Source organism: Dendrobates tinctorius, unplaced genomic scaffold, assembly GCF_039654945.1.
Source record: "Dendrobates tinctorius isolate UK_male_01 unplaced genomic scaffold, ASM3965494v1 ptg000028l, whole genome shotgun sequence".
Taxonomy (NCBI): Eukaryota; Metazoa; Chordata; class Amphibia; order Anura; family Dendrobatidae; genus Dendrobates; species Dendrobates tinctorius.
In genome coordinates, this window is record NW_027361696.1 from 48,471,096 (window position 1) to 48,478,445 (window position 7,350).

The following is a 7,350-nucleotide window of genomic DNA, read 5'->3' on the forward strand; positions in this document are numbered from 1 at the left end:
GTACCGATGTGAGGGACTTTGAAAATCAGGCAGAAATTTTAAGAAATCGTTTTTTAGATAAGAAATATCCTGCGGATTTGGTCCAAGAAGCTTATAAGAAATGTAAAAATCTCTCTCAAAACTCCCTAATCAATGGATCCAAGATTGTCAAAACGGATAACAAGAATTTTACAAGTAATTTTATCACACAGTACTGTGCTGAGAATTTGAAAATCAGAGAGATCTTGACACGGAATTGGCATATTTTATTAAATGACCCGGTTTTATCTAAAATCATTCCAAAAAATCCTGGGATTACTTTCCGAAGAGCACCCACAATTAAAAATATAGTGGCCCCCAGTCGCCTGAAAACAGAAACTCCGTTTTCTCCACAAAATCCCACAATGGGAATTTATAAATGTGGCAAAATAAATTGCCTGTGCTGTAAATCCATCTCTCACAACATAAATACTTTCACATCAACTTCTACTAATGAATGTTTCTCTGTAAAAAGTTTTCTCAATTGTTCCACAGAATTCGTGATATATGTGATAGAATGTGATTGTAAGAAACAATATGTGGGGAGAACCACGCAACCCCTACATCGAAGGGTTAATTCTCACAGGCATAACATTAAAATAGGTTTCCTACAACATGGGTTATCCAGACACTTTGCTCTGAAACACAATAATAATCAGAATGGATTCAAACTAACTCCGATTGAACATATACCTATCGATCATTCTGATAGAATAGGACAACTAAATCGCAAAGAGATCTTCTGGATCTATAGACTAAATACACTGAAACCTAACGGTCTCAATGAAATCACGGAAGTCTTTTTATAATTCCATTACTTTGTAATTGTTTTTCAATAATGTATTTTTTCTGCAATAATCCCTTCAAAGTCATTCTTTTATATAATTTTTCATATAATTTCCTTTCTCTTTACATATTCTTTATAAGACAATAGAGTGCCTCTATTTTATCAAGGGGGATTAATATGTGTTGAGTTGTAATACACTATGTAATTTCTGTTTTCATATCAACTCCGGTTTATTCTTCTCCAAGTGTTACGGAGATAAATCAGATTTTTTCTGTCTGCTCCTGGTGCCCTACCGACTGACCTTCTATCCCCTAGCGAGCCATACTCTCTAATTCCAGATTAACCCACTACGGTCGCCATTCACTACACTTATCTCTATTTCCCCTCAAAAAAACTTTTTTTCTCTCCTGGGCAGCGATCCTGCTCCCACGGAGAGATTTCAGAATACTGAACTACGGACCTTTTCCCTGTTCCCCGTGCCAAACCTTCCCGTGCTTTCTTCCACAATCATTTTCAAGAACCACATCCCTCACAGGCAAACCTTCCCTCACATCGTTAACAACATTTCTTATAAATGAGTTTTTCCTGACTGCGCGTCTATTCCCAGAGCCTCCCATCATTTAACCCTTTTACCATTTCCAAGCGATATTCTTAGGAGTTACACTCCCCAGCAAAGACAATTCCTCTTCTTATATATTTTAATACATCCTTTTTATATCATTTTTTAATTCTCAATTATTCAATAAAGTGTATTTTAATCGAATAATTATTATGTAAGATTTTTTCACCTCCCCCAGACGTGTTTCATTCTAGCTCAGCGGTTTCCACCCTGGACTTGAGCCCCTTTTTTCCCTCCTGATGGATGGGTTCTTTCTTTTCTGATATGCACAAGCGGCTTCGCCGCATTTTTTCCTTCACCTCGCGCCCATTGAAGTTTTATATATATATTTTTCATATACCATTTTTTATATACGATTTTTTATATACGATTTTATACAAAAGACAATTCAATATATACACATTTTTATTCATTTTTATCCATTTTACCAATATGTTTAGATAATTTTAGAAACATGGTATAAATCCCCCTCTCCCAAGCGTGTTTCTTCTCTAGTCCAGTGTTTCTGGCTCTAGACCTTCATCTCCCCTTTTTTTCCCCTTTCTTGACGGGTTCGTTTTACATCATTCTCATGTCCTTTTGGGAGAATTTCATTCTTCCTCATCTCCTTTCCCTTTTCTTCCATAAATCTCTTTTAAGATATTCCCTGCAAACATTAGAAGAAAAATGATTAAAATGATTATAATGATTTTAACTTTGCTCCTGCGCAATTTTAACCTCTGAACTCTGACTCTTGTTCCCTGTCACATGTGCTCTTGGCGCCAAAGTTCAAATATTGCATGTATTTAACCAGAAGCCGCTGTATCAGTTCCCCTTATGTCAACCCCTGAAGAAGAAGTGGTTCACACTTTGAAACGCGTAGGGAAATAAATGGTCAAATTTCTCATATTGTGGTGATTTCATTCCGGTCAAGCAGCGCACAGTAAGCCCGAGAATAACTTTATATCCTTAAGGATTTGCATTGGAGGTCACGCAGTGGACCTTCGGGCGTGCAGCAAGCTGACGGCGAGTTTATATGCTTATACCTCTCCTGGAAAGGGTGAGTAGACTTTTTTCATATTTATTCCATTTATCACCAGATAAGACCCTATTGCGCTCTTTTGTTTCCTAGTTTCATTACTTTAGAAAAGCCGGCAATTCGGTGCGCTATACTATAAAATCACACTGACAGGTTAAAATAGGATAGATAGAATACATGTATACACATAGCATAGGTATATATATATATATATATATATATAAACTGTATATATATATGTCATCGACACACACACATATATATATATATATATATATATATAGTAATATATATAATAATATATATATATATATATATATATATACGGTTTATATATATTTCATAGAGATATAGATAGCAGAATAGGTGAAAAATCAATTGTCGGCATCTGTAAAATCATTACAGAACCCGACAGGATATGAGACATGGTTTACATACAGTAAACCATTGCATATCCGTTATATTTTTATATGTCCCTCATTAATAATGTTAGTAGTGTGTGTGTGTAAATTTCTGGTATAGTTATGGCATACTACAGGTGATCCTCTCTCTGGAGTGGTGCCCTCCCCCTTAGTTTAGTATTTTTTCTATTTTCCTATCTTATAAAGCAACATGAGGTGGTTTTTCTGTCGAACAAGTTGTAGTTTCAAATGACAACATCCATTTTAAAATATGGTGTACAAAAAAATTTGAAACAAATTCCAAGTGGGACAGAATAATGAAAAATATGCATTGTTGCAACAGATTTTTTTTTATAGCCTTTATTGTATAGTAAAGATTACCTGGCAGCATGATTCTCCAGGTCAGTATGATTACAAGAATACCAAACTTGTACAGATTTTTTCCTTTAAATGGTGGAAAAAAGTCTGAATTTCCAAAAAAAAACCAAGCAAAAAAAAAAACTGGGGTTTATGTTGCCTTTTACCGAGATCTGTAACACGTTTAGTTTTCCATCAATGGAGCTATGTGGGGGCTTTTTTTTTTTCAGGACAAGCTGAAGAATTTAATGATACCAATTTGGGGTACATATGATGTTCTAATAACTTTTTAAAAATCAATTAAGGGAGGTGTGATGACCATGAGAAGTGGTAAACTTCCGAGATTGACCCTACAAGGTCGCTTAAAGCATACGTAATATTTCAAATTTTGACTTTCAGCTTCTTAATCGCGTCAAAAAATAGCAAAATGCTGGAGGAACATGTGACCAAATTTGTGCATGGCCTTTTCCAACTGTTTTTCTGTCTGATGGACAGATCTGATCAAATACTCATCCATGAGCAGCCATTGTCAGGACTGGAGAAACGAGCAGTTAATGAGAGAGGCTACATTAACAAGGGTAAGAGGAGAACCTGTAACCAATGACATCACTAGAGTCCGGTGAGCCCCAATGCAAAATATGGTTTATACTGTATGTTCTCCATCTTGGGCCCCTTCCTGGTGTATATGTCCCCCGTGATGGTATATGTGTCCTCCTTTTGGTATATATGTTCCCATGGTTCCTTTCCTATATATGTATCCCATCCTGATCCACTTCCTGGTATATATGTCTCTCCTCCTAGTATACTTGTCTCCCCTTTCTGGTATATGTTCCCATCCTGGTATACATGTCCCCCATCCTGGGCCCCTTCCTGGTATATATGTCACTCATCCTGGTTTATATGCCCCCCTCTTGGTATATATGTCCTCCATCCTTTTATATTTGTTCCCCATCCTGGGCCTGTCATGGTATATATGTCCTGATTCTTGGTATATATGGTCCCCATCATGGGACCACCCTGATGTTTATATCCCCTATCATGCGCCCATCCTAATATATATGTTCCACATCCTGGGACCATCCTGGTGTATATGTCCCCCATTGTGGTATATATGTCCCCATCCTGGTATATATGTCTTCCACCATAGGCCCATCCTGGTATATATGTCCCCCATCCTGGTATATATGTCCCCATCCTGGTATATATGTCTTCCACCCTAGGCCCATTCTGGTATATATGTCCCCTATCCTTTTATTTATATTCCTTATCCTGGGCCCATCCTGATATAAATGTTCCCCATTCTGGGGCCATCCTGATGTTTATGGCACCCCATCCCAATATATATATCCACCTTCCTAGCATATATGCACCCATCTTGGTATATATGTCCCCCATCCTGGTATATATGTTCCACATCCTGGGCCCTTCCTGGTAAATATGCCCCCCCCAAGCTTCTGCTGATGTTTACCGCACAAAAAAATAAAAGATTCTAATCCTCTTGCCCCCGCTCCAACACCACATGGTGTCCTCTTCTATAGATGGCAGCTGACTTGAGAGTGCAAGCGATGTGAAGCACATGACGTCACTGTCATGCACCACCAGTCACAGGAACGCTGTCATCGGCTGCCAGCCTCTGATTGGCCGGCAGCATGTATTGAATATTAGATGAATATTAGATCTGACCTCATGTATATTTATTAAATTCTTATTTTTATTTCTGCCACTCATTTTCCAGATTTGACCTCACGAATGTCATTTCCTCTTACTTTCTTGTAAAACTGAGTCATTCAAGAGAGGGAATTGGAATATGACTAAGAACATGTGTGTCCAGAACGTGTAATGTCTTTCTCTGTTCATTCCTTACCCTTTTTTTTCCATGGAATTTTATCTATTGGATTTTTAACATAGCCTAATGAAGAGTTTTGATTTTAATTATCTATCATGGACATAATGATGGATATACCATTTTTTTCTCCATTTTGTATTTTTACTATGAGAAAATCAACACAAGATGATGAAGAGATATCTCAGTTCCTGTATTACAAGAACATGCAGCACGATGTATTTACCATTTGGCAGGAACAACCTAAGACGTAATTAATGTTAATGAAAAGATTTAGTTTTAATTTGCTTAATCCAAAAAGTCAATATTACCTGCAAACAGAATAGGTGTGTGAGAAGGAACATCTCCCAACACTGCTATTAATCCAATGTGCAGTCGCTCTTATTATATCCAGTAATAGGACTAAGCGTGAGTCATCCCCAAAGTCCAGCCATATTTATTTTTTGTGAAGCTAGAAGGAGAATAAGCTTCTGATAGACATCTCTGGCAGTCACTTATTTTTACCACTCCAACTAACTTATCTCTATCGAGGAGTGTCAAGACTTTCTCATACACAGCATGTGAGTGGCGCCGGGGCAAAACTAATGGAATACGAGGCCACAGAGCCATTTCTAGCCTAGACAGTGAAAGACCTGAGAGGAGGGTAAAAAGAAAGCAGAAATCAAACTGGTTTGGAAGAAAAACAGAACTGGTTTGAATGATGAGAAACTTTTATTCTAGAAAATACATATAAGCCCTTATCTGTTGCCTTCTTTTAAGTATTTTTTTACCTTGTCTTTCTGATTTTGCTTCTAGACTTTACACCAAATTGAATAAAATGGCAGACAATATTTGATAATGTTACTCACCTATCCTGGGCACCAGTGCCAGTCCTCACATCTTATTTCCTGAAGAGCTGGCTCTCTCTGCTCTTGCACTTATTGGGTTGCAATGGTAACCTGATGCACATCTCTTATGTCACTCTACTAAGCCTGAGTATTCAGTCAGTTCAGCCTTTCCTGGCTACTATGTGTTTATGTTAAATGTTCTTGCTGACAAATTCTCCTCTGTTTTTCTCATATACAGTTCTACTGCTCCAAAGTGCTGTATGCACACCCAGTTCTTCTATACTAAAGTGCTTGTCTGCTTACATGGCTCTACTGTCACAAGGCGCTTTCCATGCACTCAGTCTGCTGTACCAAGTTACTTCACTACACAGATGGCCTCCATGACTCTACTGTGTTAAGGGGCTTGACTATATACTTTCCTCCAAGTTACATGTCATCTCAATTTGCTAAGGTATTTGAATATCCAGCTGTTCCACTTGCCATCCAGCAAATCTAGCGTCACTTCTCCATGCTGGTCCATGTCCTAGCCAAATCCAGTTATACTGTTCCAAGCCACCCTAGGTGTTAACTCGCTAATCCAGTTCAGATTTCCCACATGCCATCCTGCTATTTTGCTCCACTGTATTCCACTGAACCAACGCCCCCAGTCTGAGCTGCTCATCTAGACCAGGGTTCCCCCAACTCCGGTCCTCAAGGCCCACCAACAGATCCTGTTTTCAGGATTTCCCTTGTATTGTACAGGTGATGCAATTATCACCTGGGCAATACTAAGGAAATCCTGAAAACATGACCTGTTGGTGGGCCTTGAGGACCGGAGTTGGGGAACCCTGATCTAGACCTATGTCTTTCTTAGTAAATACACCAAGCCATAACAAAATAATTTGGTGCAAATAAGTGAATATTTTTTGCTCTTTTTAAAAAGATGAACAATATAGAGAAAAATTTTGAGAAAAAATAAAAATGCCTTAAATCCAAACTTTTCAGAAAAAAATATAAATTGGGGTTCTAGAGGAGTTTTACCACTTTGACAACCCCTTCTTAAATACTATATTCCCAATGTAACAAAAAGTAACATATACACACCTCCCTCACCGAGTGGTGTTGCCGTCAGGTCTCCTTGGGTCTTGTGCGACATGATTATGCAACATGAACACTGCAGCGAATCAGCGATCTCTGGTTGGCTGAAGTTCTCAAACATCCTTAAGACATCTGAGGTTTGCTTAAAAGAAGAGTGAGCAAAGCAGCTCATTAGCAACCACTGATTGGCTGCAGTGCTCACGTAACATAATAATGTCAAGCAAGCCCCTGGAGATATGGCTGTAAGTGCTGGTGCTGGAAGTCAGCATCTCAAGTTTCTTTATTTTACACTGGGGATTATAGTATTAACGAAGGGGTTGTCTAAGTAGCGGACAAGCATTTTAATGTTTTGCTAATGGGTCACACTGTTGCTGGTTACACTCTCGAAATTATGAATGCAAAT